Here is a 7,782-nt window from a genome sequence, read left to right as displayed (position 1 = left end):
ATACAGTGTTTGTTTGTACGCATACACAGTGTTTGTACGCATATACAGTGTATGTATGCATATACAGTGTTTGTTTGTATGCATACACAGTGTATGTATGCATATACAGTGTTTGTTTGTATGCATACACAGTGTTTGTATGCATAAACAGTGTATGTATGCATATACAGTGTTTGTTTGTATGCATATACAGTGTTTGTTTGTACGCAAACACAGTGTTTGTACACATATACAGTGTATGTACGCATATACAGTGTTTGTACGCTCCCCCTGTTACATCCTTAATGCTAACGCGACACGCCTTGCATTGATTTGTGTGCTGTGCCACGTGCTGATGAATTTCTGTGCATTTCATTTTGTCATTAACCTTTCACCTTTAACCCTTTTCTACCCTGCCTTTGATTTTTCAATCTCATAACATCTAGCTACAATACGGCCTTGGGCAGCATCATCTTCAGTCATTCCGGAATATTCTTTGTGCAAAGTTGAGTCTACAAGAGTAACAAAGCTGTAATTCTGTGGCTAAATGATTCTCCTGTGCTCTCGGAAGTTTGATTATAAAATAGCACATCTTGAAAGACTGTTAACTCTGAAACTGAAAAAAATATATCAGATCCCTTTAACGTTTTCCACTTTGTTATAACAATACAATGAATATGCAGGATCCACCGTTCCAGAAACATCCAGAAAAAAACACATCAGATGGTTACTAATACATTCCTAGCTAATTGAATTTGTTTATGAATTAGATATACACTACAACTATAGAAAGACTATTTCAAAATTTAAAGAAAAAATGTATAGCAGTCATAAATATTTGCATATAGCTTTTTCTATGTTAATCAAGGGTGCTTTTTTGTCCAGTCTTCTGAGTTAAGCATCGAAATAAAAATGTAGCATTTCACAGCAAAGAATTTCTCCACCATTTGACACTGCAACCTTATCAAGAAAGTTCTCAAGGTCGTTGCATTAGAATCCTTTTGAGCAATGACCAGCAGCTCCAGGAAGCCTTTTGATATGCTCCTCACCACCGGCCCCTCCTAGGCTAATGGCAAGAAAATAACAGGAGGGCAACACTGTTTCAAACTGGGAGCAGATAGTCTACAAGTCTGACGAATGAACAGTCAGTTCCAGCATTTCACCAGAGCTGTTCCTCCTTGAATAATCCCACTTTAATGACATAGCAAGGAAATCTGCTGACTGTTTATAACTTTCTGGTTAATGTTTGTTTTCCATATTCAATTTGTCCTCAATAGTTTAACATTTTTATTGTGTGTGGTACGATTAATAATAATACTAACAACAATTATGATGATGTGCTGTTATCACTGCAAAGGATTGCACAAATAATTCTCATCATTTATGGTACAAAACAGAGCGATTATATTTTGCCCATTTCATCATCCATTGACATACATATTATATTTTCTATGATGCTTCTGTAGCGTCTGAAGCAAAGCTAGACGTAATACAGACTCTTTGTCACAAGGATCAAATAGAAGAACACAAGGAGTGCACAGGACAAATATCTGTCACAGATGGAAGAATGCCAGGTGAACTCGCGTACTTAACAGAATTACATACGTGTGTGTTTTGTTCCCAAATTACAGGACAGAAACCACGCTCACGTAGATGGCCGGCCTACGTCTTCGTTGGAAATAATAGTTGTAGGCTGTGTGTTTATTTTACAACTATGCCGTTATTTCCAGCGTCTTCTATAAATGTAGCAGACCAAACAGAATTCAACGAACAACTGAGTACAAAAATATTATTTCATGGTCCATTTTGGTTAACCACAAAAAAAAATCTGAGGCAAGTGTCATTTAGACAGACAAACACTGTGCTGCATTTTGCCCAGTGTGACGCGGAGTTTTCTGTTGATATGGCTGCTTATTAAGTGTGCGGTGGCTGACGTTTGCATTTCCAGAACTGTGTGATTTTTTTTCTCATGTGCTTAACTCATGTGACACCTCTAACGCTGGCCAATGCAATAGATGCCTTTTTGCTCACTTCTTATATTTTGTTTCAGCTTTTTTTCCCCCCTACCGTTACAAAAGATCGCTATGGATTCTTGACTCTCTTGGACTTTCCCCCCTAGTTTAACAGAAAAAAAAAAACAACTTATGTGTCAGTTCCCAAGTTAACAAATGTGGGAACAGAATTCAGAAAATGAGTCGCTGGGTGAATGAAATGTTTGTAAAATGCAATGCTACTTTTGGAGGTGTAGAAAAGTAGCCTGCAATTCAGCGGTGATCCTCTATAGAGAATGCCACGATGACTGTGTGATTTGCCAAAAAAAAGGATTTGAAGTGTTTCATCTGAAAATTATTGGTTCGGTTCCAGGACGATTCGCTGGTGATCAAAGGTCAGGGCAGAGAAAGGCTTAGCAGGAGGTCGAGGCCAAACGGGTTCTGCTGCTAAAGGCGGGCTTGCCGGGAAACAGGTGCATTTGCAGAACCAAGGCTGTATAATTAGCGAGGGGTTAGTGCCGTGCTGCATGGTTTCTTCTGTTTGGCTTTCGGAGGAACTGCTATTCGCCAGGAGTTCAAGCATATAAAGGTGTTGTTATAAATAGACATGGAACGCTGTTGGAAGCGGAGTGGACTAATTAACAGAAGAAAAAAGTTTCCCTGCCAGTTTTTCCAATTTACAATCTGCGAATGTTTCCAGGGGCAACAGCAACTGAGGACTGGACATATTTGAAAATTCTCCACTTCAGCACCATTCTGGTAATTGTACTTATGCCATGAAATTACACGTGAACTATAAGTTTATTTCTGAAATTATACCTGCCTTGTATAACGTAGACTGTATGTTGCATATGCTGGCAATATTTGTGTCACAACCAATAGGACGTCACGATTGATTAATATATCTTTATCGTGGGGACTTCAAGCACTGTATATAGAGCATGATGTTTCTCCTGTAGTTCAGAGTGAAGCGTGGTCATAATTCTGGTAACAAAACTGCTTCCCAATGCCTAGGGGTGTTTCTCAAATTGCGTACTTTACCGTACTTGTGTTCTCAGGTAGCGTTTTACCTCATCTTCCATTGCCGAACAGTTTCAATACTGAAGGACAGTAGTATGGAGAATGGTAAAAAAAAATCTCCAGATGTTGTTCTCGCCCCGCCTCCAAGCATCAAGGATACATTGGTTGCATGCTTGCCAAATGAGACCAATCCCATGATTCTTTGCACCCCATGGTCATTCTTGGGAGGCAAGTTAGCAAGACTGGTCTAGCAAAGACCACAAGTACGATCACTGCGCATCAATTTCCTAATGTCCCCCCGCTTAGAACAGAGCTTCAGTTAGCATTAGCTAAAGAAAACTAGCATGTTTGCATCATGGCCCAGATTTAATTAGGCAAATTGATTATTAATTTAGAAAAAGCTTGCACTGCACAAAACCGTCATGGGTCTCTGTCTCTATCTGTCTCTATCTCTATCTCTGTCTCTATCTGTCTCTATCTATCTCTGTCTCTATCTCTGTCTCTATCTCTATCTCTGTCTCTATCTCTATCTCTGTCTCTATCTGTCTCTATCTGTCTCTGTCTCTATCTCTGTCTCTATCTCTATCTCTGTCTCTATCTGTCTCTATCTCTGTCTCTATCTCTATCTCTGTCTCTATCTCTATCTCTGTCTCTATCTATCTCTATCTCTGTCTCTATCTCTATCTGTCTCTGTCTCTGTCTCTATCTGTCTCTATCTGTCTCTGTGTCTATCTCTGTCTCTATCTCTATCTCTGTCTCTATCTGTCTCTATCTCTGTCTCTATCTCTGTCTCTATCTGTCTCTGTGTCTATCTCTGTCTCTATCTCTGTCTCTATCTGTCTCTGTGTCTATCTCTGTCTCTATCTATCTCTGTCTCTATCTGTCTCTGTCTCTATCTCTATCTCTGTCTCTATCTCTGTCTCTATCTGTCTCTGTCTCTATCTGTCTCTGTGTCTATCTCTGTCTCTATCTATCTCTGTCTCTATCTCTGTCTCTATCTCTGTCTCTATCTCTATCTCTGTCTCTATCTATCTCTATCTCTATCTCTGTCTCTATCTGTCTCTATCTCTATCTATCTCTGTCTCTATCTGTCTCTATCTCTGTCTCTATCTCTGTCTCTATCTGTCTCTATCTCTGTCTCTATCTCTATCTCTGTCTCTATCTCTATCTCTGTCTCTATCTATCTCTATCTCTGTCTCTATCTCTATCTGTCTCTGTCTCTGTCTCTCTCTGTCTCTATCTGTCTCTGTGTCTATCTCTGTCTCTATCTCTATCTCTGTCTCTATCTGTCTCTATCTCTGTCTCTATCTCTGTCTCTATCTGTCTCTGTGTCTATCTCTGTCTCTATCTCTATCTCTGTCTCTATCTATCTCTGTCTCTATCTGTCTCTGTCTCTATCTCTGTCTCTATCTGTCTCTGTCTCTATCTATCTCTGTCTCTATCTATCTCTGTCTCTATCTGTCTCTGTCTCTGTCTCTATCTGTCTCTGTCTCTGTCTCTATCTGTCTCTGTGTCTATCTCTGTCTCTATCTCTGTCTCTATCTGTCTCTGTCTCTATCTCTGTCTCTATCTGTCTCTATCTCTATCTATCTCTGTCTCTATCTGTCTCTATCTCTGTCTCTATCTGTCTCTATCTCTGTCTCTATCTGTCTCTATCTCTATCTCTGTCTCTATCTGTCTCTGTCTCTATCTCTGTCTCTATCTGTCTCTATCTCTATCTCTGTCTCTATCTGTCTCTGTCTCTATCTCTGTCTCTATCTCTGTCTCTATCTGTCTCTATCTCTATCTATCTCTGTCTCTATCTGTCTCTATCTCTGTCTCTATCTGTCTCTGTCGCTGTCTCTATCTGTCTCTGTGTCTATCTCTGTCTCTATCTGTCTCTGTCTCTATCTGTCTCTGTCTCTGTCTCTATCTGTCTCTGTCTCTGTCTGTCTCTGTCTCTATCTGTCTCTGTGTCTATCTCTGTCTCTATCTGTCTCTGTCTCTGTCTCTATCTGTCTCTGTGTCTATCTCTGTCTCTATCTGTCTCTGTCTCTGTCTCTATCTGTCTCTGTGTCTATCTCTGTCTCTATCTGTCTCTGTCTCTGTCTCTATCTGACCTCAGTTTGTTTGTGGTGACACTGTTATTATAGTGGAGGCTTCCTCTTATTCTGTTATAGTGTCACCATGATGATTCATTTGGGGTGTGAAATGTGAGAGACAATGAAAACATCAGCTTTATATTATCAAAGTAGTGAACTTGTTGGACCATAACGGTATAAATGTGTGTGGTTTTTAAATGCGCATTTCTCAAAAAATTTACGAGGGGATTTTTTTGGCCTTTACGCCAGTCAGCATTTCTTGAACATAAGCACTGAATTTACTGGAATACAGTACAGGAGACTTTTCATTTATTTGTTTTTTGTGCATTAAAAATATCTGATTAAAATGCCACAGTGGATGGGTCAAAGACTGAGACTGATGAGCACGGCGGAAGAATAGCAGCATTTTAGGCTGAGAATTCAGTTTCAGATATAATGCTGCCATTGACCTTTTATCCTTTTTTGTTCTAAAATGCGGTCAGGTTGAGACTTTTAAACACGAGGACAGGCTATTGTCCAGCGTAGGTAGTTACGCTGTAGGGTGTCCGATAGTATCAGCAGCAAGTTAAACAAAAGGCATTTTTTCCCAAAAACTGCCATCTTTCTACCTGACGGCTCATGTAAACACCATCCTCGCGCAAAACAGTATTATGCCCGTCCGAGAGGCCTTGGAATGCAGCAAAACATCACACATCTTCTCACTTTTTTAATGAGCCAGGAAAAGATTTTTAAATAAACGTTTGTCAAAAGGAGGCTCACGTGCAGAAACATTAATTTCTTGTGATGTCACTTACTGTTCAATGCAGCCTGTTCTCACCAAACCTGCTGCATGCATTACTTACTAAGTGCATTACTTTTCATAAAAAAAACTGGTCACATGAAATATTTCTGCTTTAATAATAAAATTGGGTGATTAACATTAAATGGTTCAGCGGTTACAAGAGAAATGTGTCATCTTAGAGGAAAACGTAGTATACTGGTAAATATGGCTAATTTCGGCTAAGACGTTTTAAGATGATTTGTTTTAGAACTTGGGTTGTTTTAAATTTAAACAGCAGTTTGGAACAATGCTTGTGTGCATTTCTCAATAGTACTTAAAATAATGTCAATGTCTAAGCTCTTGACTTATGTTTTCTGGGTATATTTTGCGTACTATGTCAGTTGATAATTGCTCATTGTGTGTAGCACATACGTACATATTCTTATTGAAGCTCAGGTTAATTTAAATAATCTAAATCCAAGGTGGTTTACTATGGAAATTAAAAATAAAGTCAGGAGGAAAAGGGGTCTCTTCCACAAATGGAAAATAATTAATGATTTCAAAATAAAGCAGGAGTATCTAAGTCTACAGGTTGAGTTAAAAGATAACATTAGACTCACCCACAATGTAGAGAGGAAGATTGGATTGGAGGCTAAGGATGACATTAAAGGTTTCTTCCAATACTTTAACTCTAAAAGCTGAAATCACTAATTTGCAGGATAGTAAGGGCCATATCACTGAAAATGAAATTGATATAGTAAATGAGTTTAATGATTATTTTACATGGGTGTTCACAGTAGAGAATATGAGTAATTTTTAAGTACGAATACAGCGTCGTCTATGACCAGTATATGTATAACTGAGGCTGATGTGGTACTAAGCCTAGCTAATCTCAAAATAAATAAATCGCAGGGCCCTGATGGCATCTTACCTATAGTCTTAAAAGAGATGAGGGATATTATTAGCCAACCTTTAACTTTAATATTCCAGAAATCGTTATCTGCGGATGCGGTACCTTCAGACCGGAAGCATGCTAATATAACGCCCATATTCAAAAAAGGGGATAGAAGTAATCCAGCAAACTATAGGCCAATCAGTTTAACTTGCACAACTGGAAAAGCAATGGAAGCTAAAATCCAAGTGAAAATGGTAGATTACCTGGATTCAAATAACATTCTGAGGGATAGCCAACATGGATTTAGGAGAGGTAGGTCCTGTTTAACTAATTTACTTGAGTTCTTTGAGGAAGCTACAAGAGAAATTGATCTCAAAAAGGTCTACGATGTGATCTACTTAGATTTCCAGAAGGCCTTTGATGTTGTCCCCCACAAACGGCTCTTGCTTAAGCTCAAAGCTGCAGGGATTTTAGGAACTGTGGCAGCTTGGATCGAAAACTGGCTAACTGACAGGAAGCAGCGAGTAGTTATTAGAGGCATAATGATACAGTGGGCCTGCGTTCATAGTGGGGTACCGCAGGGTTCAATTTTAGGACCACTATTGTTCCTAATTTACATTAATGATATTGACACCAATACATACTGGTTAAATTTGCAGACGACACCAAGTAGAGTGGTGTAGCAGATACTGATCTAGCAGCACAGAGGTTACAACGGAATCTTGATTTAATTAGCAACTGGGCTGATACCTGGCAGATGAAATTTAACACAGATAAATGTAAGGTAATCCATGCAGGGAGCAGAAATATAAAGTACAGATATTTTATGGGTTCCACTGAAATAAAGCTAGCTGATTATGAGAAAGACCTCGATGTGTATGTTGATGCTTCCATGTCCCACTCTCGCCAGTGTGGGGAAGCAATTAAAAAGGCCAATAGGATGTTGGGTTACATCTCTAGGTGTGTGGAGTTTAAGTCAAGGGTGGTGATGCTACGATTATATAATTCCTTGGTCGCCATACCTTAAGAAGGACATTGCTGCCTTGGAAAAGGTGT

The sequence above is a fragment of the Paramormyrops kingsleyae genome, chromosome 12, assembly GCF_048594095.1.
Source record: "Paramormyrops kingsleyae isolate MSU_618 chromosome 12, PKINGS_0.4, whole genome shotgun sequence".
In the NCBI taxonomy this organism is placed as follows: domain Eukaryota; kingdom Metazoa; phylum Chordata; class Actinopteri; order Osteoglossiformes; family Mormyridae; genus Paramormyrops; species Paramormyrops kingsleyae.
The sequence above is the reverse complement of the archived record's forward strand: the minus strand, read 5'-3'. Positions refer to the sequence as shown.